This window comes from Chiloscyllium punctatum, chromosome 45 (assembly GCF_047496795.1).
Source record: "Chiloscyllium punctatum isolate Juve2018m chromosome 45, sChiPun1.3, whole genome shotgun sequence".
Classification (NCBI taxonomy): domain Eukaryota; kingdom Metazoa; phylum Chordata; class Chondrichthyes; order Orectolobiformes; family Hemiscylliidae; genus Chiloscyllium; species Chiloscyllium punctatum.
In genome coordinates, this window is record NC_092783.1 from 16154422 (window position 1) to 16180306 (window position 25885).

General features: G+C 43.8%; 1 protein-coding gene across 5 annotated transcripts in view; it reads left to right on the forward strand.

Moving 5' to 3' along the window:
- Nucleotides 1–18345: 18345 nt before the first annotated feature.
- Nucleotides 18346–25885, forward strand: part of LOC140467188 (homeodomain-interacting protein kinase 1-like) — a 110281-nt gene continuing 102741 nt past the window's right edge. For all 5 annotated transcript variants that reach the window (XM_072563365.1, XM_072563368.1, XM_072563369.1 and 2 more), the window contains exon 1: nt 18346–19063. The gene's annotated coding sequence lies outside the window, so the exon portion shown is untranslated. The remainder of the gene's footprint in view (nt 19064–25885) is intronic.

A 25885-nucleotide genomic window follows, 5' to 3' on the forward strand; every position in this document is an offset into this window, starting at 1 on the left:
ATTCTAGCTGTTAATTGTTTTATCTTAATGCTGCTGAAAATGTGTTGCTGGAAAAGCGCAGCAGGTCAGGCAGCATCCAAGGAGCAGGAGAATCGACGTTTCGGGCATGAGCCCTTCTTCAGGAATGAGGAAAGTGTGTCCAGCAAGCTAAGATAAAAGGTAGGGAGGAGGGACTTGGGGGAGGGGCGTTGGAAATGCGAGAGGTGGAAGGAGGTCAAGGTGAGGGTGATAGGCCGGAGTGGGGGTGGGGGCGGAGAGGTCAGGAAGAAGATTGCAGGTTAGGAAGGTGGTGCTGAGTTCGAGGGTTGGGACTGAGACAAGGTGGGGGGAGGGGAAATGAGGAAACTGGAGAAATCTGAGTTCATCCCTTATGGTTGGAGGGTTCCTAGGCGGAAGATGAGGCGCTCTTCCTCCAGCCATCGTGTTGCTATGGTCTGGCGATGGAGGAGTCCAAGGACCTGCATGTCCTTGGTGGAGTGGGAGGGGGAGTTGAAGTGTTGAGCCACGGGGTGGTTAGGTTGGTTGGTCCGGGTGTCCCAGAGGTGTTCTTAATGCTGCTCACAATCCAGACATTGTTTCCTCTGTTTAATCTAAGTTTACCTCCATTTTAAGAGCTTCTGTCTAGAACATACAGAGTGGAGTTGAGACTGCAGCCAGCTCAGCCCTGATCTTACTGAATAACAGAGGAGGCTTGAAGAGCAAAATAAACACTTCTGCCCCTAAATCTTGTGTTTGTAGTTCCCTACCATTAACCTTTGTAGTAGTGTTCAGGAGAGACTGGAAATTATATTGGTGTAATAACAACTACAGTTGGATAATGGTGGCACTGATGAGAGAATGATCTGTGTTGTTCTGGTCTTTTGCAAACATTGACTGGGCGGCACGGTGGTACAAGTGGGCGGCACGGTGGCATAGTGGTTAGCACTGTTGCCTCACAGTGCCAGAGACCCGGGTTCAATTCCCGCCTCAGGTGACTGACTGTGTGGAGTTTGCACATTCTCCCCGTGTCTGCGTGGGTTTCCTCCGGGTGCTCCAGTTTCCTCCCACAGTCCAAAAATGTGCAGGTTAGGTGAATTGGTCATGCTAAATTGCCCGCAGTGTTAGGGGCAGGGGTAAATGTAGGGGAATGGGTCTGGGTGGGTTGCGCTTTGGCGGGTCGGTGTGGACTTGTTGGGCCAAAGGGCCTGTTTCCACACTAAGTAATCTAATCTAATCTAAACTACGTTCCTCCTGAGTCTGCCATTAAACTTTGCTGAATATAAGAAATTGAGAAATAGGAGTAGAACATAGAACAGGACAGCACAGTACAGGTCCTTCGGCCCTTGATATCTTGCTGGCCTTTTATCCTCCTTTATGATCATACTAACTTACATACCCTCCAGTGTACTAACTTCCATGAGACGATCCAGTACAGTAGTCACTTAAATGTCCCTTGTGTATCTGACACTATTACCACTGCTGGCAGTGCATCCCACACACCCACCACCCTCTGAGTAAAGAACCTTCCTCCAGTGGGAAAAAGTTTCTCATTATCCACTCTACCTTTGCCTCTCATCATCTTGTACACCTCTATCAAGTCACCTCTCATCCTTCTTCACTGCAACGAGAAAAGCCCTAGCTCCCTCAAGCTTTCTTCAGAAGACATATCCTCCAGTCCAGGCAGCATCCTGGTAAATCTCCTCTGCACCCTCTCTAAAGCTTCCAAAACTTTCGTATAATGAGGCGACCAGAATAGAACACAATATTCCAAGTGTGGTCTAACCAGGACTCTATAGGGTTGCAGCATAACCTCGTGGCTCTTAAACTCAATCCCCCTGCTAATGAAACCCAATATGCCATAAGCCTTCTTAATAAACCCTATGAACTTGGGCGGTGACTTTGAGGGATCTATGAACAGGGACCCCAAGATCCCTTTGTTGTTCCACACTACCAAGAATCCTGCCTTTAACCCTATATTCTGCATTCAAATTTGACCTTCCAAAATGAATCACTTCACACATCTCCAGGTTGAATTCCATCTGCCACTTATCAGCTCAGTTCTGCAACTTGTCAATGTCTCGTTGCAACCTACAACAGTCCTCCACATTATCCACGACTTCATCAACCTTTGTGTCATTGGCATAAATACTAAACCATCCTTCCAATTCCTCATCCAAGTCATTTATAAAAATCACAAAGAACAGAGGTACCAGCACCGATCCCTGCGAAATACCACTGGTTACCGAGCTCCAGGCTGAATACTTTCTATCTACCTCCACTCTCTGTCTTCTATGGACCAGCCAATTCTGTATCCAGACAGACAAGTTTTCCTATATCCCATACCTCCTTACTTTCTGAATAAGCCTTCCATGGGGAACCTTATCAAATGCCTTGCTAAAATCCATGTACACCACATCCACTGCTCTGCCTTCATCAATGTGTTTTGTCACACCCTCAAAGAATTCAATAAGGTTTGTGAAGCATGACCTGCCCCCTCACAAAACCATGCTGACTATCTCTCATCAAACTATGGTTTACCAAGTAATCATAAATCCTGTCTCTCAGAATCCTCTTCAATACTTTGCCTACCATTGACTGGTTCATAGTTCCCAGGATTATCCTTATTCCCTTTCTTAAACAACGGAATAACATTTGCCAACCTCCACTACTCCAGTGGTCAGTGAGGATGCAAAGTAGTAGACTATTCGGTTCTTTGAGTTTGCTCTCCACCATTCATTTAGATCACCCATGTCAAGTCTGCCAATCATGCTATCTCATGTTCTTTCCTTGATTCCTTTCAATCTCAAAACCTGAGCAAGTTGTCTAAAATATATACTCAACAACTGAGCATCATTAACTCCCTGGGATGGAGGATTCTAAAGATGCACAACCTTTTAAATGAAAAGATTTCTTCTCATCTCAGTCCTAAATGGCTGATCCCTTCTTCTTGTAGTAAAAGGTGCTAAATATGACTGTGTCATATGCCTGTGGTGCATACACCATCACAGGAGTATACACCATCACAGGAAGTGATGCAATCCTACATGATCTTCCTCTTTCTCAGCCTTGTGGCTAGATGAAGCCACATTAAGATGCTTCTTTAATAAAGGAATGGCCCAGATAAACTAAGGCCACAGTGTTGTTGGAACAGTATTGACTGGAGTTACATGTCAGTACAATGCAGAGCGCCCGACACAGCTCACTCCATTGGAGTCACTTGGAAAATTGAATTTTATGATACGCAATTCCCAGGTGTCTGGAAACTTCTGAAAGGGTCCATTAAAGTCAGAGATTTCAGACGGAACTGATTATTTAAGTTAACAATTATCCAGGAGACATTAGAGGGTTGTAAACCTACACTAATTCAGGGCTCACAGTTAAAGTGGGTAAAAACAATGACTGCAGATGCTGAAAACCAAATACTGGATTAGTGGTGCTGGAAGAGCACAGCAGTTCAGGCAGCATCCAACGAGCAGCGAAATCGACGTTTCAGACAAAAGCCCTTATTCCTGATGAAGGGCTTTTGTCCAAAACGTCGATTTTGCTGCTCGTTGGATGCTGCCTGAACTGCTGTGCTCTTTCAGCACCACTAATTCACAATTAAAGTGACTCAGCCTACCTCAGCACTGAATCTCATCCCCTCCAAATGATATGCTGTGACCCCATTCCCTCAATGGACACGACCACCCCGATCCCTCCAACTCAACCTGACCCCTGCTTGAGTCCAACAATGACCCAGAGAATCAGAGAGCTGTTATTCTGCAGAAGGCTGTTTGACCTATCACATCAGGACCTGCTCTCTGAGCATTTTGACATAATGCCAAACTCCTGCCTTTTCCCATTGTTAAAGTCTTCTGCTCTCTCTCCAATGTATTCATGTCCTTTCCAAAGTATGGCACTCAGAACTGTACAAACAGTCTAGGTGAAGCATAACCAGTGTCATGTACAGGTTCAGCGTAACCTCCCTGCTCCTGTATTCTATGCCTCTATTAATGAAACTTAGAATACGGTATGCTTTACTAACCACTCTTTCTATCTGTCCTGCCACCTTTCATGACTTAAGCACAAACACACTCAGGTCTTTTGTTCCTGTGCACATTTAGAATAGGAGCCCTTTACCATAGTTTGTCCCTCCATGTTCTTTTCTCCAAATGTATCACCTCAAAACTTTCCACATTGAAATTCATGTGCCACCTGTCTGTGTACTATACCAGCTTGTCAATGTCTCTTTGAAGTTCTGTACCATCCCCCTCACAGTTCCTCCAAATTTTGTGTCATCCACAAACTTTGAAACTGGTGCCTTCACAGCAAGATTTGGATCATTTGTCTATGTCAGGGAAAGTGAGGGTCCCTGTGGAATCTCCAATATAAAATTACTCCAGTCTGAGAAATACCCATTAACCATGACTAAGTCTTCGATCCTTCAGCCAGTTTTCTATCCACATTACCACCGTCCATTTGATTCCATGACCTATCACTTTCCTCAAAAGCCTGTAGTGTTACCATCTCAAATGCCACTTGGAAGTCTATGCACACCATATCAACAGCCTTGCCCTCATCAGCCCAGTTGCCTTTTCTAAAATCTCCAGCAACTATGTGAGAAATAATTTTCCCTTAACAAATCCATGCTGAATTTTCTAAATTAACTCACATTTTCCCATGTGAACAACAATTCTATCCCAAATAATGGTTCCTAGAAGTTTCTCCACTACTGAAGTTAAAATTAGTGGTCTGAAATTTCCGGGCTTATCTGTCCCAACTTCTTTATTGAACAGGAGCGTAACATTTGTAGTTCTCAAATCTTCTGGCTGGGCCTTACTCAACCTGAGAAGAAATTGAGTCAGCAAAAAGCATTGTGCTGTTTTCGTTCTAGGGTGGCTGAGAGAGACAGAGATAGTGTGAGTGTGAGAAAGGGAGAGAAAGAGAACACATCTGTTCCATTGTACCTGCAATGCAGGTGTATTTAATAACTATCTCAAGCTTTACCCACAGATGTCACTGTACATTTAAAAGTTGTCTAGCTACACTATGTAATTAGCTAAGCTGGCCACTATCTGATTCATGAGCCTTTGAAATACAGTTGGTTCATTAGCACTGGTATAACGTGTATGGAGTTACGAAAGTGAAGATTTCTTTTGGCAGTCAAGGGCACCTTCCAGTATTCATTGAGCAAATCTCTACTTGTAATTCGGATGCTTTTATCTACCCTATCTATGCAATTTTCCAGCTCGATTATCGAGTAAGAGTCCGCTTAGGTCACTGTATTAACATTTCGACAGCCAATGCAGAGCCTTGTGCAGCCAATTGGCTTGGTCATCAGTATAAATTCCAGCTACTGCTACTAAGCTTTATCAGTTGGTGCTCCAGTACATGAATAATTTCCTCCCAAACCTGGGGTCAGCTGGACCTAGCTGATAGTACATAAAGCAACACCCTATCGCATCTACGTCATGTAGAGCTAGGATGGTACAGCCTGACTTATCTCTGCATAAGGCCTTGAATACAATGAGCAGCTTTGTTAAGGTCCACTATCTGTTCTGTACTAAGGCGAACTTGAAGTTTACTAGTATTTGTGTACTGGTTAGCCGGGTAATATGGGGTCAATGGGGATCTCACTCTTATCTCCCTCCAATTCATCCCCACTGCCATCCTCTTCCTCCAGGTCAATGGCAATAAGATAAATTGTTACAGCTTGTCCCCTTCTTGACTGAGGTACATGTCATGTTGACAATGCCACAGTCTGCAGTGCCAATTTAAATCATCAATTTCCCTAAGCTTTTTGTTACTCTGTGTCATTGAATAGGGCTTTTAAGGGTTTGCCTGGTATTAAAAGGAACACTAATACACAGTCTGCTGGTTGAAAGGGCCCTGACATGTTTGTCTGCCTATTTTCTTTACCACTGTCTGAAGGATTTTCATGTGTTCTCAGGCCACTTCACAGGCTTGCGAGAGTCACGCTCAGAACTCTGCTTTATGGTCGACCATGGAGTCTTCCTCCAACTGTTCTAAAACCTTTCCTTTGATTCGTCTCAGATGTCGTTGGACTTGGTGCCTGTAAACTAATTCAAATGGAACAAAAACCAGTGACTTAATTGGGAATCTCTGGTGGCAAATAGAAGAACATCTAGCCTTTTCAGAACTGGAGTGCTCGGGCAGCCAGCTGGGATCACTGTTTGAGGGCCTGGCATTACCATTTAAGTGCCCCTTGTCACTCTAGGTGATATGCTGAAGATTGTATTGGATTATGCCCAGATTACCCATGGCATCCTGAATATTTTAGGCATGAAATTTCCACACTGATCCAACTGGAACTTGATGGTAGACCCTATTGGGTGAAAAATAAGGTCAATTCCCTCAGCACTGATTTGGATCTCAGGAGAACAGCTGCTGGGAAATGGTAGCTATGTCCATAATCGTAAGTATATGCAGGCCCAGCATGTCCAATAACACCTTGCTGAATGGTGCTCCAAAAGCCGGCATGGGAATCATCGGTACAGGTCTTACTGCACCTTGGTGTTTTCCACAATCTGCCAGGTGTGACAGGTTCTGCAAAACCTCACAGCATCTCTGTGAAGCTGTGGCCAGCAAAAACATTGAATGAGGCAAGCTTGCGTTTTGTATATATGAACTTACCCAGCCACTGGAACCTTATGAATTTGCCACAATACTTTGTTTTAGTCACTCATAGGGATGTGGGCATTTATTGCCCATCACTAATTGTCCAGAAGTCAGTTAAGAGTCAACTACTTTGTTATGGGTCTGGAGTCACATATAGCTAGGCCAGGTAAGGATGGCAGTATCCTTCCTCCTTTAAAAAACATTAGTGAACCAGATGGGTTTTTCCAATAGTCAGCAATGGTTTCATGGTCATCATTAGACTCTTAATTCCAGATTCTAAATTGAATTCAAATACACCATCTTGCCATGGCAGGATTTGCCTCCTTTGCACATTCCTAATATTACATTGGTGGCACCACTACCTTGTGGTCACTGTCTACTTTTCATTCCCAAGTCTGTGAAGGAAGGTCTCCATATCCTCATCAGCATCTCATTTATAATGCAAAAGCATTCATGGGACTGTTTATGCCTCAACTTCAATGTGAGCCATTGAGTTGGAGTTTGTAAGAATAGGTCAGTTTGATGGGTTGCTACCAAGACCTACTTATTGCCTCTGATTAGTCTTCAAGACTTCCAATAAAGGTTTCAGATAATGAGAGTTGAGAGTGTGGTGCTGTAATAGCACTAGGCGAAAGTGAGGACTGCAGATACTGGAGATTAGAGTCAAGAGCATGGTGCTGGAAAAACACAGCTGGTCAGGCAGCATCCAAGGAGCAGGAAAATCGAGGTTTCAGGCAAAAGTCCTTCATCAGGAATGAGGCTGAGAGCCTCAGGGATGGAAAGATAAGTGGGAGGGGGATGGTGCTGAGGGGAAGGTAGCTGAGAGTACAATAGGTGGATGGAGGTAGGGGTAAAGGTGATAGGTTGGAGGGGACGGGTGGTACAGATAGGTGGGAAGGAAAATGGACATATGCGACAGGTCATGAGGATGTTGCTGAGCTTGAAGTTTGAATCTGGCATAACGTGGGGGAGGGGAAATGAGGAAACTGGTGAAATCCACATTGATGTCATTAGGTTGGAGGGTCCCAAGGCGGAAGATGAGGCGTTCTTCCCCCAGGCATCGGGTGGTGAGGAAGTGGTAACAGAGGAGGCCAAGACTTGCATGTCCTCGGCAGAGTGAGAGAGGGAGTTGAAGGATTTAGCCATGGGGCGGTGGGGTTGGTTGCTGCGGGTGTTCTGGAGATGTTCTCTGAAGTGCTCTGCGAGTAGGCGTACTGTCTCTCTAATGTAGAGGAGACCGCATCGGGAGCAACGGATACAGTAAATGACATGTGTGGAAGTGCAGGTAAAACTCTGAAGGATGTGGAAGGCTCTTTTGGAGCCTGAGATATAGTGAGGGGGAGGTGTGGGTGCAGTTTTTGCAATTCCTGCAGTGGCAGGGGAAGGTGCCAGGAGTGGAGGTTGAGTTGCTGGGGGCATGGAACTGACCAGGTAGTCACGGAGGGAACGGTCTTTATGGAAAGCGGATAGGGATGGGGATAGAAATATATCTTTAGTGGTGGAGTCCATTTGTAGGTGGTGGAAATGACGGAGGATGATGTGATATATACAGAGGTTGGTGGAATGGAAGGTGAGGACCAGGAGGGTTCTGTCCTTGTTGCATTTGGAGGGGTAGGGTTTGAGGGAGGAGGTGCAGGAAGTGATGAGATGCGCTGGAGGGCAACATCAACCATGTGGGAGGGGAAATTGCAGTCTTTAAAGAAGTTGGCCACCTGGTGTGTTCTGTGGTGGAACTGGTCCTCCTAGGAGCAGATGTGGCAGAGGCAGAGGGATTAGGAGTAAGGGATAGCATTTTTTCAGGAGGTAGAGTGGGAGGAGGTGTAATCCAGGTAGCTGTGGGAGTTGGTGGGTTTGTAGAAAATATCAGTGTTGAGTCGGTCACCGTTGATGGGGATGGAGAGGTCCAGGAAGGGGAGAGAGGTGTCAGAGATGGTCTAGATAAATTTAAGGTCAGGGTGGAATGTGATGATGAAATGTTCAACCTCTTTGTGGGAGCACGAGGTGGTGCCGATGCAGTCATCAATCCAGCGGAGGAAAAGGTGGGGAGTGGTGCCAGTGTAACTGCGGAAGATGGACTGTTCCACGTAGTCGACAAAGAGACAGGCATAGCTGGGCCCATGCGGGTTCCCATGGCTACCCCTTTCGTCTGGAGGAAGTGGGAGAATTCAAAGGAGAAATTGTTAAAGGTGAGGACCAGTTCAGCCAAACGAATGAGAGTGTCAGTGGAAGGGTACTGGTGGGGACGTCAGGAGAGGAAGAAACGGAGGGCTTGGAGGCCCTGGTCATGGCAGATGGTGGTGTATAGGAACTGGATGTCCATGGTGACTCCTGATGAAGAGCTTATGCTTGAAATGTTGATTCTCCTGCTCTTCAGATGCTGCCTGACCTGCTGTGCTTTTCCACCACCACACTCCCAACTCTGATCTCCAGCATCTGTAGTTCCTCACTTTCTCCTTTCAGATAACCAAACCAGAGTTTGCAGTGACATCACAACCTGGCTTGGCTTGTACGGCCATGATCACATGAACACAGTTATAGAAAATGCCAGGTACCTTCTCTTGCAGCTATTCAGACTCCCTGACCTCAATGGGTTTCCTGGAGATTCAATTCCCTTTGATTTTTCCAGGTCATTACTGAGAAGCAGGTAGACTCCACCCAGAGGCAAAATGAGCACAACTCCCAAGGTGACTGGTTCCTATACAAAGTTAGATATATCCAGTAACGAGGAATGAGCATCTGCCCTCCTTCAATTCCATTCATTACCATCTTGGCACTTACAGCACATTCTGATGGCAAGTGCCCTTTCCCCAGCAGTAGAGTTTGGCTGGTCCCCATATTCCTCAATATCACTTACAGACTTGTTTGCCTCACCTTTGGAAATATGGCCACCCTTCCTTTGTAAATGAAATCTCTGACACTCTCAGGGATCTGCTTAACGTTATCCACACTCTCAGTAGTGCATTTACAGGGATTCCAGCCACAGTCAGAGCCATAGCTTGGTCAGCCATGCTATTTGACTGACTCTGCTTTTCTGTATGGGATGCACATGCCCCAATATATCACATCCTTTTTTTCCTATTGCCTCCAGCAGTTGAGATGACGTGCTCTACCTATCAGCAGTGAAAAGAAAATCTTCTTGGTCTCACTCTTCATCTCAGTACCACCCTTTTGTGTCCTGAGGAGGGCTTCCAACATTTCCCTCTCTTCCATATGGATTTTGTTTTTCCAACAATTCTCCCCACCTTTATCCTTTCCAGTTGGCTGGGAGTGAAGAGGGGAAATTTCTTCTGGAACAGGAGTTTATGGATCACCAGCCATAATCATCAGCCAGTGTGCTGCCTGCCTGAACTTGGTTACCCATTGTTCCTCTAGGTGTATTCTTATTGGGAAAGGAATGGATGGTTTCTACTCCCCAAGGCAAATTATTTCATGGAGGATTTCATAAATGGCTTTTGCTTTAAGTGCCCATATTCACTGGTCAAAAGCAATCTACTGAACCCTTTAAATCTGGCAGGCTGTTTCCTGACGGTATGAAATGTATGACAGTTCATCTCTAACACCAACTGGTTTACTCTCTAGTTAGTTGGTTTTACTGCCTCATAACTAGTGTCATTTTCCTCAGGCAAAAGAGTAAACCTTGTTAGTTTTCCCCGAAAGCTTACTCTGCAGTCATAAGGACCAAAGTTGGACTGGTCGTTTTAACTGTTATGCTACCTACTCAAAAAGCAAATGCCTTCTTCCTCTGCTTCATCAAACCTAGGAATTAAATGAACAAACTGAGTTGCCTCCATACTTAAGTGAGAGCTGGTGGTGTCGTCATAAGACACAGCAGGATTCCTTGCCCTCGACCCGAGCTGTCTAACTTCAAACTCTGATCTCTGCCATTTTGCTTGAAATTCTCTCTCTTCTCTCCACCTTCTTTCTTCTCTTTCTCATGTTCTTCTCGCTTTTTTCCCTTTCTTCTATCCCTCTCTTTACCATTCTGTTCCTTTTAATGGAATTTCTAATTTCTACTGCTCTATTTTCAATCTTTCTACTGTCACTGTACGTGTTTCATTACCCTTAATTTCGATCTGTAAACTCAATCGCCCCCCCCCCCCCCCGCTTCCAAAACTTTTGGCTCATTTTTAGACAAAATTCTAACCTTAAGAGTCTTGCTAATTCAAGCAGCAGAACGTTTAAATCCTCAGAAATAACTTCACTTAATTCTCCTACAAATGTGCTGGCATTGAATGCAGATATTTCTACATTGGTGCAGGAAGAAACTACAAGGAAGCCTTTTTTTTGGTTTCAAAGAGAAAATTTACCCACTCTTAATTCTTTTGCTTTGCGGGTTCAAATCATTGACACAACCCCGCAGTTTGTTCCGAGTGACATTTCCCAAATTATAAATCTCAAATTGTTGAGTTCTTGGGTGAGGAGGGATGAACCGCTTTGCTTCCTAGGTCACAGCAAGGTTAATTTCAAAAGGATCCCTGCCCTTATGTAAGCCATTTTCCCAGACCAAAATTAATTATTGTTTTAAAAGGAGCCAATTTAACCAGGCTTTTGTGAGTTCATGAGAGAGCGGGTTCATGAAGTACTAAATGGCAGAAGAGATAACACAAAGGTTAGAAATTGGATGAGTCCAAAAAAAAAGATACATGTTAAAAAAATATTGACCAGTCTCTGAGATCCATGAAGATCAGATGATAGAACGTTGGGCCCATTACATTGATTGCCATTGGTAACATGGAGAAAGTGAGGACTGCAGATGTTGGAGATCCGAGTTGAAGAGTGTGGTGCTGGAAAAGCACAGCTGGTTAGGCAGCATTCAAGGAGTAGGAGAGTCAATGTTTCGAGCATAAGCACTTCATCAGAAATGAGGGAGTGGCTCAAAGGGTCTGAGAGATAAATGGGAGGCGGGTAGGGCATGGGGGAAGGTAGCTGGGAATGTATTAGGTAGATGAAGGTAGGGGTGAAGGTGATAGGTCAGAGAGGAGGGGGGAGCAGATAGGTGAAAAGGAAGATGGACAGGTAGGAGAGTTCAAGAGGGCAGTGCCGAGTTGGAAGGTTGGCTCTGGGATAAGGTTGGGGAGGGGAAATGAGGAAATTAGTTTCCTCATTAGTGAAATGCACATCGATTCTGTGTGGTTGGAGGGTCCTAAGGCAAAAGATGAGATGTTCTTCCTCCAGGCGTCGTGTGGCTAGAGTTTGGTGATGGAGGAGGCCCAGGACTTGCATGTCCTTGGTGGAGTGGGAGGGGGAAGGAAGTGTTTGGCCACAGGGTGGTGGGGTTGTTTAGTGCATGTGTCCCAGAGATGTTTCCTGAAACGTTCTGCACATTGGAATCCTGTCTCCCCAATGTAGAGGAGACCACATCAAGAGCAACAAACACAGTAGATGATATATGTGGAAGTATAGGTGATTCTCTGTCGATGTGGAAGGATCCTTTGGGGCCTTGGATGGAGGTGAGGAGGGAAAGTGTGGGTGCAGGATTTGCACTTCTTGCGGTGGCAGGGGAAGGTGTGAGGGGTGGAGGATGGGCTGGTGGGGGAGGTGGATCTGACAAGGGAATCATGGACGGAATGGTCTCTCTGGAACACAGATAGGAGTGCAGAGAGAAATATATCCCAGGTGCTGGGGTCTGTTTGTAGATGCCGAAAATGATGGCGGATGATGCAATGTGTCCCAGGGTTAGTGAGGTAGAAGCTGAGGACCAGGGGATTCTGTCCTTGTTGCAGTTGGAGGGGTGGGGTTCAAGGTCGAAGGTGCGGGAAGTGGAGGAGATGTGCTGGAGGGCATTGTCGACCACGTGGAAAGGGAAATTGCGGTCTTTGAAGAACAAGGCTATCTGGGATGTTCTCTGGTGGAACTGGTCCTCCTGGGAGCAGATGTGGTGGAGGTGAAGAATTTAGGAATAAGGGCTAGCGTTTTTACAGGAGGCAGGGTGGGAGGAGGTAGTCCAGGTAGCTCTGGGAGTCGGTGGGATATTGGTGAGTGGGAGATTGATTTTGAGATGCTTGGCTTTGCCAGTCAGCTGAAATTCTTTTGTCCTGTTTTCTTTCAACAGTGGCTGTCTGACAGCATTCAGAGCAAGAAAATATATTTTACTTTTTATTTATAGTGCAGGAGTATGCAGTGGATGCTCTAAAGCTGTGACCTTTGTGACAAATGAATTCACTAACGTGCAGGTCAGGTTTGAAAACTAGCTTTTAACTCCTGTTCTTGTATATTGAAAAGGGAAAACACAAGATTGTCTCTTGCCCACACTGCTTTATTTTCTCTCTTCATGTTCACAATCTGAGATAACTCACAGGAGATTACAATTCAGACCATTTCCCCCTTTTTGGAGTCATTCTATTTAAAGCTTCCTTGACACCTGTCAAATATGACAGTGCACAGTCCCCTTCCAGACAACCACTGAATTTAAATCCACAGTCATTGTTTGGCTATGTGACTTGTAAAAAAAAACAAATGTAGTAAATAGAAGTTCAAAATATCTGTAAGCGATCTGGAGTTATTCCTCCCATGCAAGTAAATCCTTCCTTAGGTTAAAGGGGCAGAATCTGTACATGTCAGGGAGGGCGTGATTGGATTTTCAGATACAGGTGTGTGTTGAAAATCTCCAGAGGCGGTCACTGGATCCCGTTGCCTCCTGAACATGACACGATTCTGAAGGGAGGATGGGGAAGGCTGGGAAGGTGTTGGAGCGGAATGGGTAAGAAACCAGCATGCCTCAAATTAATTGGTTGTGGAGGCAATGTACTGGCCTCAGAGTAGCCGTTTCAGATTTTTATTCAATTTGGGGAACCTGCAGAGTGTTGGACCAGTCAAGAGTGTAGTGATTGTGAATACAGTGGGAGTCACGAGTGTGAATGGGCTATACATTGATGAAGTGGAGAATAATGACTGACTGTTCAACCTGAGGCACAGAGCCTGCTGTTCTGAAGGGGAGTGGTTTGTATTTGCATACTATGCTTATAGAACTCCTGAGAGGGTGGCAATGCTGTTGGCATCAAATGGGTGGCGGTTATAATTGTGGCAAATAAATGTGCCAACTGAGGGGACTGAGACGCCAACAGATTGGCAGTTAATCCAGGACATATATACTCTGGACCACAGTTAGTCGAGCCCTTGCAGACCCCGTGTCAATCCCCCAACCCTAAGCCATCAAAGTCAATGTGACAGCAACATTTTAGGCATTTGGATCTCTCCAGAAAAGAACTGTGCAGTTGGATAGGATCTTGCAGCTCCTCATGTTAACTGGCAGGTCATGGATATTCCACTGCAGAGGGTGGGGTACTCTACTAATTTGGAACAGAGGGTCAGGGCAGACAGAGAAGGCATCAGGATTTTCTGCCACTTAAAGATTCCCTTCAGTCATTGATTGTCCCCAGTGAGCCATCAAGGCATAGACTAACCAAACAAATCCCTGAAAAGAAAAGACTTACACTCACTGAATATCCAGTGTTCTGTGCCAATTTGCTTGGATGAAAGTCAGCTATCGTGACTCTATCATGCTGCAAGAATCACATATCTTCAGGCCAACAGCAAGAGGTTCTGGGTATTTACTGGGGGCTCAGTTTATCATCTGAGGAACAGGCTCCTAATGCCCATCCATAACACAGCATGGAGAAAAACAACAGAGACACAGAGCCAGCTCTTAACATTTACCTACATTGAACAGGCCAGTAGCATCTTGAATCTGCATTTCTGTTGTCTTGACTGCTCAGGTGGTGCCTTCCATACATGTCATCCAGAATGTGTTGTACTGTGATGATTTGTTGTGTGCCCTGCAATGTGTTTTACAAATAAGCTGGAGTTGGATAAAGAGCAGAATCTGGAACATGAGTCTTCCTTGGAGGAGGAATGAGAGGACCAAGCAGGTACCTGTACTTCACAACTGCTGAGGGAATATAACCAGCTGAGGAATTCACTACTTCACAGTGTGGAGGATGCCAGGAAATTTAAAGAGGAGATGCAGATTTTTAATTAGTAATGGGTTGAAGGGTTATACAGCACGGGCAGGAAAATGGAATTGAGGTACATTTGAGATCAGACACAATTGTACTGAATAACAGAGCAGGCTTGGGGAGCAGAAATGCCTTACGTTCTTATATCGGTGGTCCCTGATGCCCAGGCTTTCGAGAGAGTAGGCAGGCAGGAGGCTAGAAGAATACAGCAAGCCAGGCAGCATTGCGAGATGCAGAAGTCAACGTTTCGGGTGCAACCCTTCTTCAGGACTGGGGATGAGTGTGGGGGGAGCTGCAGATAAAGGGGGTGGTGGGGCAGGGTGGTGAAGGGGGTAAAGGTGAAGACAAGTACAGGGTATGACCTGGTTGGTCAATAGGAGGAATAAATTCGGTTGGTGGCAGTGAGGGGTAGGGGCTAGGAAGGCAGTCAGGGGAAAGGGAGGGAGGCTATTTGAAATTCGAGAGGCTGTATCCTCTACCTTCTTCACCTATCCCCACTTCACCACCCTGGCCCTCACCATACCCACCCCCAGTCCTGAAGAAGTGTTACACCCAAAATGTCGACTTCTCCACCTCCTGATGCTGCCTAGCTAGCTGTGTTCTTCCAGCCTTCTGCCTATCTACTTTGGATTCCAGCATCTGGAGTTTCTTTTTTGTCTCTAACCAAGGCTTTGGAGAAAAACCGTTAAGACCATCCTAGCGACGTGGTGACTCAGTGGTTAGCACTGCGGCCTCACAGTGCTAGGGACCCGGGTTCGATTCCAGCCTCAGGCTACTGTCTGTGTGGAGTTTGCACATTGTCCCTGTGTCTGTGTGTGTTTCCTCCCAAAATCCAAAGATGTACAGGTTAGGTGAAATGGCTATGCTAAAATACCCATTGTGTTAAGGGATGTGTAGGTTAGGTGCATTAGTCAGGGGTAAATGTAGAGTAATATGGGTCTGGGTGGGATACTCTTCAGAGGGTCGGTGTGGACTTGCTAGGCCGAAGGGCCTGTTTCTACACTGTAGGGATTCTATCTATCTATAAAAAAGCTCATAGCAGTTGCCATGCTGACATGGCTGCAAGAGCCACACGCATTCAGCAGTGGCTCACTTGAGTGTACGTCTCAGCTCTTATTACAGAGAATAATGTTACTCAGTTCCCAGCAAAGAAAGAAGTAAGCTGGCAAGCACACTGAAAAACGTTTTTCTCCAAGATGGGAGTTCCACCACCAGCAGTGTCCTGTATTATAGACTGTATACACTCTGAACATTCCATTTTCAGTCCAACCATCCATGCCGACCAGATATCCCAACCCGATCTAGTCCCACCTATGCCTATCCAAATGCCTTTTAAATGTTGCAATTCTATTAGCCTCCACCACTTCCTCTTGTAGCTCATTCCATACATGTACCACCCTCTGTGTGAAAACATTGCTCCTTAGGCCTCTTTTATATCTTTCCCCTCTCACTCTAAACCTATGCCCTCTGGTTCTGGACTCCCCGACCCCAGGGATAGGACTTCGTCTACTTATCCTATCCAAGCCCCTCGTGATTTTGCAAACCTCTATAAGGTCACCCCTCAACCCCCGACACTCCAGGGAAAACAGCCCCAGCCTGTTCAGCCTCTCCCTATAGCTCAAATCCTCCAACCCTGGCAACATCCTTGTCAATCTTTTCTGAACCCTTTCAAGTTTAACAACATCTTTCTGATAGGAAGGAGACCAGAATTGCACGCAATATTCCAACTGTGGCCTAACCAATGTCCTGAACAGCCGCAACATAACCTCCCAACTCCTGTACTCAATACTCTGACCAATAAAAGAAAGCATACCAAGTGCCTTCTTCACTATCCTATCTACCTGCGACTCCACTTTCAAGGAGCTATGAACCTTGAATCCAAGGTCTCTTTGTTCAGCAACACTCCCTAGGACCTTACCATTAAGCCTATAAGTCCTGCTAAGATTTGCTTTCCCAAAATGCAGCACCTCACATTTATCTGAATGAAATTCCATCTGCCGCTCCTCAGCCCATTTGATCAAGATCTGAGGTAACCTTCTTCACTGTCCACTACACGTACAATTTTGGTGTCATCTGCAAACTTACTAACTGTACCTCTAATGCTCACATCCAAATCATTTACGTAAATGACACAAAGTAGAGGACCCAGCACCGATCCTTGTGGCACTCCACTGGTCACAGGCCTCCAGTCTGAAAAACAACCCTCCACCACAACCCTTTTCCACCTTTGAGCCAGTTCTGTATCCAAATGGCTAGTTCTCCCTGTATTCCATGAGATCTAACCTTGCTAACCAATCTCCCATGGGGAACCTTGTTGAATGCCTTACTGAATTCCATATAGATTACATCTACTGCTCTGCCCTCATCAATCCTCTTTGTTACTTCTTCAAAAAACTCAATCAAGTTTGAAACATGATTTCCCACGCATAAAGCCATGTTGACTATCTCTAACCAGTCCTTGCCTTTCCAAATACATGTACATCCTGTCCCTCAGGATTCCCTCCAACAACTTGCCCACCACCGACGTCAGGCTCACTGGTCTATAGTTCCCTGGCTTGTCCTTACCACCCTTCTTAAACAGTGACATCACCTCACCTGTGACTATCGATGATACAAGTATCTCAGCAAGAGGCCCAGCAAGCACTTCTCTAGCTTCCCATAGAGTTCTAGGGTACGCCTGATCAGGTCCTGGGGATGTATCCAGCTTTATGCGTTTCAAGACATCCAGCACTTCCTCCTCTGTAATATGGACATTTTGCAAGGTGTCACCATCTATTTCCCTACATTCTATATCTTCCATATCCTTTTCCACAGTAAGTACTGATGCAAAATACTCGCTTAGTATCTACCCCATTTTCTGCGGCTCCACACAAAGGCTGCCTTGCTGATCTTTGAGGGGCCCTATTCTCTCAGGACGCTAGCTAAATTTGTACTTACGTATATTATATAGCAACTGCAAAGTTCTTGGTCATTCAATCTGACTCCCTTTGAGGCCTCTTTGTGCAAGCAACAACAAGCATGTGTGTCAGCTTACAGTTAACTTTAATCGCTGATTTGACCTCACTGAAATCAGTAAGGTCATTTTCAAATTACAATTATTAATTTCAATAGAGATTGTGTCCACATTGACGTTGTTCCAGCTGAATAGAGACACTGGATAATTAGAATAACAGTATCTGATAAAAGTGGAACTAAGCCTGGAGCTTAAGATCAGAGAGAATAGGTTGTTATAGTCAGCTGTGTGGAAAATTGCAGAAAGGGTGAGAAGGGTAAGTCACCAGGAATGTCACTTATGAATAATAAAAGTGATGATAAACAAATGTGATTAATCAGTATGTACTGAAGCAATGCCTTTCAAAGGTTAAAACTGACTAACTCAATGTGAATGAAGTGATAAATTAGAAGAAAACAAAGTTCTTCCAGTGCCTTATTTTAAACAAAAATGAGTCAAATGAGTGAGTGAAAAAACTCCCAGCTTAAAGTGACTCACTGCACTGACACTTATAACATCATCACAGTCTCTACCATTATGCGTTGGGAAAGTGAAAGGCGAGCAAACTGCAATACTCCAACTCCCAGACTGCACTGGTACAACAAACCAGGCGCATGCGCTTACAACCTCGCCACCCCCTCCTCTGATGTCATGACGGCGGCGTTCGATCCCGCACTCGCAAACGGAGACGGGCGTCCGCCTCGCCCAATCGAAGTAGTGCGTTCGGCAGCGCGAGGGGCAGGTGGAGGAAGAAGGTGGGACTTCCGGCACAACATTCCAAATCGACGCGGTAGGTAATCGGCTGCCGTTGGTGGCAGTAGCTGGGGAGTGGGAGGGGAAAACGATGTCTGTCAGTGCCGCCGTTCACGTCCACTTTATATTTTAAACACTACTTTTCCCCATTTAGTCGCTTTCTTTGATAAACAAACCTCTTTCGGTTGGATAATTTTTTTTAAAAAAAAGTTTCCGCAATGTGTTCCTGAGGAAGAGTCGGTCGGCGGCGTCGCCTACCGTCCTGGTTGTTGCCAGGAGGAGGTCCCAACGGCCGACGGCGTGCGCGTACCCGGCACCGTGCACGGCACCGCGCACGCACGCACGCACGGGTGGCGCGCCGAGGGCGCAGAAACAAAACAATTGGAGGAGGAAAAAAAAAGGGAGAGGAGGAGGCCCCGGGCCCCAGAGAGAAGCGAAGCTCGGGACAGAGCGAGAGGGGAGCCGGGACAGGAGCTAGATCATGCGGCCTGCTTCGGAAACCCTGCGTGCGCCCCACCACCACGGCTATTGTTGACGGGGCAGCCCTCTATCCAGGCCGGGCCTCCCCTCTTCCCCCTCTTTGAAAGCAGAAGAGAAGGGGAGGGGGGAAGAAGGAAGAGGATCCTGGAATCAGCAACAGGAGGAGGAGGAAGCAGCAGCAGCAGCAGCGACATGCTGGGGCCGGTTTGGGACTGTCCGGGCCTTCTCACATCCTCACTGAGCGGCTGCCAGCATTGAGCCTATTCCCCGGGCTCTGTCATCCCAGGTAAGCCTCCATTCGCCTTTTCGCCAACGTAACATTCTCCCTTATCTGTTCTCTTCCCTCCACTCCGAGGAGCTATTGGAATTGGGGAAGTGACAGGGGGCGAGACTTTTAAAATATACCCTCGCTCTAGACGGTAGCGGCTCGTCTTTACTCTCGCCCGGAGTGGGGAGAGCGACAACATTGTTCGTGGTGCCACATTGATGAGTGCTACTTCTTAACTCTTCTCCCCCCCCCTCGAAATCTTCACCTATTTATGAGAATTGCAGTGGTCAGATCGGAAAGTCATCAATTTGTTATTGGTAACAAAGACGTTTTAGAAAATAGGTGCTATTTATAAACAGTGACACCCGCACTCCCAACAAGACACTTTTCAAGAAGACATAGATTAGTTTAACAACGTTTTAGTGTCCTTTGCTGAGATGTGCTTATTCTGTAAAATTATAAATGTCGTCCTTTGTTCAAGGATTTGATTTAATCTCTATTCCTGTTGACCATTTAATGTTTCTTTGCATCTGTAAATTATTATTTTTCTTTCACCACTGGTAGGATATAGATTTTCAGGAACTGTGTAAACTATTGATTTTGCAGAACGATGGATCAGTTAATCTTGAATTTGAGAACCTTCAATTTTTTTTCAGTCTTTATATACCCAGGTTCGCAAGTCTGTTTGCCAGAATCCTTCAAACCAACATGTGTGTTTATACCTTTTTAACATTTGTGTAGCTAACCTTGTGTGCTATTGATAAAGGTGCTGTTAATCCAACGTGTTTTTGGTATTGTATGATAAATGTTTTCCTGAGAAGTCAGGGTGTAACTAACTATCTGTTCATCCAGCTGTTAAATATTATGCTTATTTTTAAGCTTCAGTGTGGCACTTTGAGTAGTTAGGTCAAAAATGTGAGTATGATTTGGATTCAAAATTAAGCACTAAACTTGGAGACCCTGCTTCTGGATAATGTTGTGGGCATGATAATACTGTCCTACTTGTTGATGCATCTTAGAAAGAGTATTTACTGAATGTTCTTAGGATATGGTCAGTAGGAGAGGCAATGACCTTGGTACTAGATTAGATTTAGATTAGATTCCCTACAGTGTGGAAACAGGTCCTTCAGCCCAACAGGTCCATACCGTCCCTTCGAAGAGTTACCCACCCAGACCTACTTCCCTCTGACTAATGCGCCAAACACTATGGGCAATTTAGCATGGCCAATCCACCTGACCTGCACATCTTTGGACTGTGGGAGGAAACCAGAGGACCCGGAGGAAGCTCACGCAAACACTGGGAGAATATGCAACTCCACACAGTCTGCCCGAGGCTGGAATCGAACCTGGGACCCTGGTGCTTTGAGGCAGCAGTGCTAACCATTGAGCCACTATGTTGTTGCTGGGCTATCAATCCAGAGACCCGGGCAATATACTGGGGACCTGGATTCCAGTCTCACCATGAGAGATGGGGGAATTTGAATTCAGTGACTGTGACACCATCGTCAATTGTTGGAAAACTCATCTGGTTTACTGATATCCTTTAAGGAAGGAAATCTGCCACTCTTACCAAGTATGATCTATATGCGATTCCAGAACCACAGCAATTTGGTTGACTCTTAGTTAGATATGTTTATCATAGTGTATTGTTTGCTTCCCACCTTATTTCTTTCCTAGGTTGTTTACATTGTTTTATGCCATCAATGTCAAATTGGATAAGATTGCAGCAGGCAAAGATGTACTTTGTCGGTTGCTGTAAGATTGCTGCCCACGGACTTGGGCTGCTAAAGATAATTATGTGATGAGAATGCAGTTCTTTTCTGTCACATCGTGGAATGAAGCTTCTGTTTGCATGTTCTTTGGTATTGGAGGCAATGGTTCAACACGACCTAGTTTTTTTTTGTTCCATAAGAGTGAATGTGATTAAAAATATTGTATTTGTACAAACATTCTCTATTAGGAACATAGGCCATTCAGAACCCTAGTGCCTGTTATGCCATTCAGTGAGATCATTGCTGATCTGTGGCCGAACTCCAAATACTTACCTTTGCCGTTGTAGGTATAATAAGCAGTTGTTATTGCTAGAGCCTGTATTTCTATCAAATATAGATTGACTTGGAATTTGTGCGTAAGCTCTTCACAGTGATAACAGCCTTGTCAATCTGAGAATCTTTTGTACATAAAATTTCCTATTATACCTGTCTGAAAAAATACCTTCTCAAACCTGTTTTCTCTAGGCTCTTGAGTTGTGGTCAGTGTATTGTTCACATAACCTGAAGGTATGTTTAGTGCAGATCATAAGAGTGATGTCTGTTGAATTCGTTGGACCTAATGTGATTTTATAGAAATTGAGATAAAACAGACTGAATTAATGGTCTTGTTGAGATGTAATTCAGTTATAGGCTCACGGTTGTCAAGATGGACCTCTGAGTGTAAAACCCGATTGTGTGATTGTTGAATGTGAAAATGAACTGTACATTGACTAGTATATTAATTTCCTTGAATCAGTTAATCTGTGAGATTGTTTTGGGGGCAGTGGACAAATTCCTTTTACCCATTGACACATACTTTGAACATTGAAATAACTGTAAGTGTAATAGAATTGTGCATGCACAAGTGAGTCATATTTATGATTTTTGCAGAGCTTTATCGTTGGATGTTGTATACAGGATAACAATGTAAATAATGTGTTGGAATTTTGGTGGTGGCATTGATAATTTATAGGATAGGCCTGTCTCATGGGTTTATTTAAAAATTAATTAACAGACCATGGCCAGTCAAACCGGCATTTATTGCCCATGGGGCAGTTGAGTGTCAATCACCTTGCCATGGATTTAGTCACATGTAGGCCAGGCCAAGTGAGGCAATTTCCTTCCCTATAGGACATTAGTGAATCAGATGCTTTTCTCCACAATCAGTAATAGTTTCATGGTCATCATTAGACTGTTAATTCCAAATATTTTTATTGAATTCAAGTTAAGAGTAGTATAAGCTAAGACTTGATTTGGAATAAGATTACAGTTGTGTAGAAATTTTGTAAGTTTTTCAGTGGAAATTTCAAACACAAATCAAACTGTAGAACTGCCCAGATAATGTGCTGGTCTTTGCTGGGATGATGGGATGGGTACTACAATTCACATCACATTTGGATTAAGGCAATGTAAATCGGGCGGGATTTCCACTCCAGACGCTGTAGAAATGAAAGAATAAGAACATGTTTCTAGGACAGGGAAGGTTCAGTTTAGCTGTGACACCCTTCCTCTTGAATGGCCTGTAACTACGATATTGTGATTTGCCAGTTGAAGAATATATAGAAGACCATTGATATGGGAGAAAATGATCAAAATCACAAATATCCACGAATATCTTGTATATAGCCTTCGAAGATGTTACAGTTCAGAAGTAATTAACTCATGTAGTCTGGTGTGAATTGTTGTATATTCACACAAAATCGAAATCAATACCAAGAACTAAACCATTTCTGATTCTGCACTATTTCTGTTGTTTCAAAGTGCACTTTTTAAAAATGTGTTTATGATGCAGCAGGAGCAGTGATGCCAGTGGAAAAATGTGATTACACTGCCTGATTGGTCTGGTATGTTGCTCACTATTCTCTAACTGGGTCAGCTTTTATCAGTTGAGAACAGCTGATGCCGAAGTTTGATCTTTCAATTAGTGAATGTTAAAAGATGGCTTTCTGTTTTATCGTTGCTGATCAGTATGCAAATAAAAAATGTAATCTTTGTAGGGAGGCAGTAAGGTAATGCTAGCACCTTTTGTTCAGTGCAGCTTGGGCAATAAAAGACAGCATTAAAATCATGGTAAGACTTTCTCATGGTTTTATGCCTGTTGCTACAAAAGTAGTGTTGCCTTAGTCAGAACAGTTTTTTTTTCCACTTGAAATCTGTCTAGTTTCATTTGGAGAGTTGAAAATAAAATAGGATTTAACACTGATTGGGTTAGTAACTTGGCTGGTGGAATGTGATTGTAAAAATTTAACTAGACGTTTGGCCTGCTCTGGTAGCAATCGCTTTTGATCGCTGACTATTTTTAAACTCCAGGTCAGAATCCCTTAGGATTTCAGTCATATGTAACCTTAAACTGCTTATTATTTGGACTGCATGTGGCATCCTACCCTTGAACGAAGTAATTGAGGAGTGAAACAGAATTACACCTGCAGATCCAAGCCATAAAGTAAAGAATTTGAAAGAGAGAGAGAGAGAGTTCATTTATATGTAGTCAGTTACAATCCAATTCACGAAACCAGTGGGTTGAAGTTTTCAGTCCTTTCGGGTAAACCAAATACATTTTTTCATTAGTGCAGGCGCTTTTGTTTTTGCAAACTTAATTCGTCATATAAACTTGAGCATTGCTGCTTCAATTCTTTGATCGTTTTTTGAGACCAGGTCTTTAGCTAGTGATTGTTTTGATTTTGGCTATAGTAAACTGAAGTCAGAGTGAATGTTTCTCTTGTTAACTTTGCAATAACCTCAAAATTTCCTGCAAGTGTAGCACACAGGATAAGCAGGTGATTCTTTAAAAATGAATTTTCCAAGATGGTCAATTAAATTCTTTTAACAAATGTTCAGATGTTAGGATTGCAAGATGATTTGGTAATAAGCTTTAGATTTATTTTGTTTGTAAGATACAAGCTGTGTTCATATGGCCAGCATATATTGGGTTACCACAAATTGCCCTCAAGAGGTGGTGGTAATCTGCCATCTTGACTTTATGCAATTTGTAGTGTTTCTTAGAAGTTCCTTAATTTTGACCCAGTGATAAAGAGAAATAATGATGTATTTTTGGGTTAGTATGTGACTTGAAGGAACTTGTAGGGGTGCATTCCTGATGTCCTTTCCTTTTCCAGCAGATGATTTAGCAGGTTTGCAAGAAACTTTGAAGAAGCCTTGACAACTTGGTAGGTAGTACATGTTGCTTCACCAGTGAGTGAGGTGTAGATCTTTTGGACTGCTTTGTCCCAGTGGTATCAGCTTTCTTGAGTTCATGTTTATACTGTGTGTGAGAGATTACTATCTATCTAGCCGTTAGAAGGGGCAGTTGCTAAATGGTTGCTTACTTATGCCGTACATTTAGGTAAAAATAAAATTTATGTAGTATCTGTAATGCGATGAACTGTCCCAAAGCATTTTAAAAAGGCGCTATGAAGTAAAATATATCATTCAGCTATAGAAGGCATTATTAAAGGAGTTGACCAAAAGCTAGTTCAAAGAGGTGGGTTTTAAGAAGTTTCTTAAAGGAGGAAATAGATGCAAACATATTTAAAGACGACATTTCGGAGCTTGGAACCTAAGCAGCTGAAGTTAGAGCCGCTAAATTATTGGCTAGTGAATCCTGTTGTGGAAGTAAGATGACTGAAGACCTTACTAATTGGTTATGTAAGGTGTATGATCTCACATAGAATAAATGTGACCAACAACCTTGTGTACAGTAGCTACAACTTTAAAATGTCAAACATTATGTTAAATAACTTATGAGTAATATGCTTGTTTTTTGGACACTATTTCATTGCAAAGTAACTGAAAGTACTGTTAATTAACTATATTTAGCTGTAGACCATTGTTCAGTTTTGCACTATTGGTATTTTAGAACTGTTAGGATCAGTCAGTTTGGGAGTGTGGATACCAAAATCCTGATAATGATTGGCTAGTGATTTTTTTCTCTTGAGGTGTCAGGTGGCCTTTCTTTCATATTCATTTTGTATATTCCTAAGAACAAGTAACAGCTTTTTATGATCACGTGAATTGAATTATTTTGGATACGTATATATGTATTTATTGAGAGGGAGGAAATAACACTGAGGTTTGGTCAGCAGGTTATGAGGAAGTTTCAATTGTAGCCTTCAAACAGCTCCTTTCTGTCTTTTACATTTATGTGGAAGTTATTTTAGGAGATGTCTTTTGCATATGATGTACCTAAACACCACGAATACAGAGGAACCTCAATTATCTAGCATTCGACTATCATATTATCCAGCAAGATTGCAAGGTCCCAATGCTTGGCTAAACTATATTACCTGACATTCGATTATCTGGAATTCGATTAACTGAACGAAACACTCCCCGCCCATGTCCTTCAGATAATTGAGGTTCCTCCCTTTACTTTTGTTTAATTATATTTCTTGAGTTGAATTAAAAAATTGCTATCATGGCATATGTTAGGAATAGACAAGAGAGATCAAGTGGATCCTTAGAGTATAAAGGCAGTAGGAATACACTCGAGGGAAATCAGGATGACAAAAAAGGAGACATGAGATAGCTTTGGCAGATAGGGTTAAGGAGAATCCAAAAGGTTTTTTATATATATGGACAAAAGCATAACTAGGGAGAGAATAGGGCCCCACAAAGATCAGCAAAGTAGCCTATGTGTGGAGCTGCAGGAGATGTGAGAGATACTAAGAGTATTTTGCATCAGTGTTTACTGTGCAAGATATGGATGGTGACCTCTTGAAAAAAGTCCATATTACGGAGGAGGTGATGCTGGATGTCTTGAAATGCTGAAAAGTGGATAAATCCCCAAGGATGTTCATCTTATTGAGATTGTATTATAGACCCCGTAATAGTCAGAGGGAAACAGAGAGAAATTTGTAAGGAGATCTCAAGAATATCTTTAAGAATAATAGGGTGGTTATGGTCGGGGATTTTAACTTTCTAAAACATAGACTGGCACTGCCATAGTGTTAAAGGTTTAGATGGAGAGGAATTTAAGTGTATACAAGACAATTTTCTGATTCAGTATGTGGATGTACCTACTAGAGAAGGTGCAAAACTTGACCTACTCTGGGAAATAAGGCAGGGCAGGCGACTGAGGTGTCAGTGGGAG